We start from the raw sequence: 1,390 nt of genomic DNA, 5'->3' as shown, positions 1-1,390 counted from the left end.
TGAGCGAGCGCTTTCTTTGGCTAAATGCTTCATAGCTAAAAATGGTTAATTGCTGACATGGCGGAAGAAATAGCATTAATGTTGAGGTGGGCACGAATAGCAAATCCTGGCACACCCACTAAAGACATAGTTAGTGCCACATATTATATTTGCAGGGATAGCTACCACCGGGGTGTGCCAAGCAATAGCGTCAGAGGGTTGATAATAAGCAGTAACTCTCCATCTAGATATAGCTTTATAGTTAAAGTTGCCATTAAATAAAATTCTATTCAAGCCAGTGAAGTTTTGAATTACTGCAGAAGTGGTACAGATTAAACATATAAAAAGCAAATTTTTCATGTCATACATTTCAGATAAGCAAAATACATTATTTTGTGTGATGTTAGCCAGCTGCACCCATAGACTTTGCTTCATTCGTTGCTCGAATGATTGGTGGCAGCAGTGGGATGACAGTTGCTGTTGTCAAAAGGGCAGATGTTAATGATCAGACACAAACAAATGATGGCTAAGGAATTTGCAGTTAACCGCAAAAATGGTAGCACACAGGTTCTCTGGTGATTTGTTCTACTTGTTGCTGTTGTCGCACTGCCTGTGCTTTGGTGTTCAAGTTCTTTACATCTCCCCATGTCACTGGCCGACTGGTATGTCGGGATTGGATTGGTCGCTGTGCTATCTGTAGAGTCACCTTGGCCATTTCTGGGAGGAGCAAGCACAGCAGCGTAGTTTCGCCCCTAAGTGATCAGAGGGACCGGTCCCATCCATGCTTTGTCTGATAATGCCCAATAATATACTAGTGGCGGAGGCAGGCTTGTTTTCTGTTGAAAGTGTCTCTGATAAGTGGTCAAATTTTGAATGGAAATATTCAATTGGTGTAATGTTTTTGTTGTTGTGTTACCCATGACAAATTGGGTACTCTAGATCTGTCCTTTTTTATTTGTTTGTGAAGACAGTTCTTAAAGGACCAATTAGCACATTTCACGATGGCTTGACCCATGGAATGATAGGGAAAGCCATGAGTAAAAACAATATTCCAAGTTGTACAAAACTGTAAAAAAGGCCACTGAAAAATAGGCTGGCCCATTATCAGTTTGTAAGGAAAAGGGGTTACCCAAGGCCAAAAAAAAATATGGGTAACATCCATTTGCCATAGTTGATTAGTGGCAAAAAATACGGGGTTTAAGAAAACATTAAAAAAAAAAATAGGCCCAGGAAGGGAAAAATGACTGCGCATATGAAAAATAAAATATCTTGTAGCAGCTGCTATCAAGGGAAAAACAAAGTCATAAAATTGGGGTCAATCCTGAATGTGATGTAAGCACCTGGAAGATTAAAAATAAGTTGGCACACATAATGAGAGTCAGAGAGTAAGTTAAAAGGATGTTGAGAAAAG

General features: G+C 39.8%; 1 protein-coding gene across 5 annotated transcripts in view; it reads right to left on the bottom strand.

Moving 5' to 3' along the window:
• Positions 1 to 1,390, bottom strand: part of RRBP1 (ribosome binding protein 1) — a 114,073-nt gene that overhangs the window by 23,071 nt on the left and 89,612 nt on the right. The gene's annotated exons all lie outside the window — the stretch shown is intronic.

The sequence above is a fragment of the Protobothrops mucrosquamatus genome, unplaced genomic scaffold (genome assembly GCF_001527695.2).
Source record: "Protobothrops mucrosquamatus isolate PMUCROS unplaced genomic scaffold, P.Mucros_1.0 scaffold_226, whole genome shotgun sequence".
Lineage (NCBI taxonomy): Eukaryota > Metazoa > Chordata > Lepidosauria > Squamata > Viperidae > Protobothrops > Protobothrops mucrosquamatus.
This window is presented reverse-complemented; position numbering and strand designations above follow the sequence as displayed.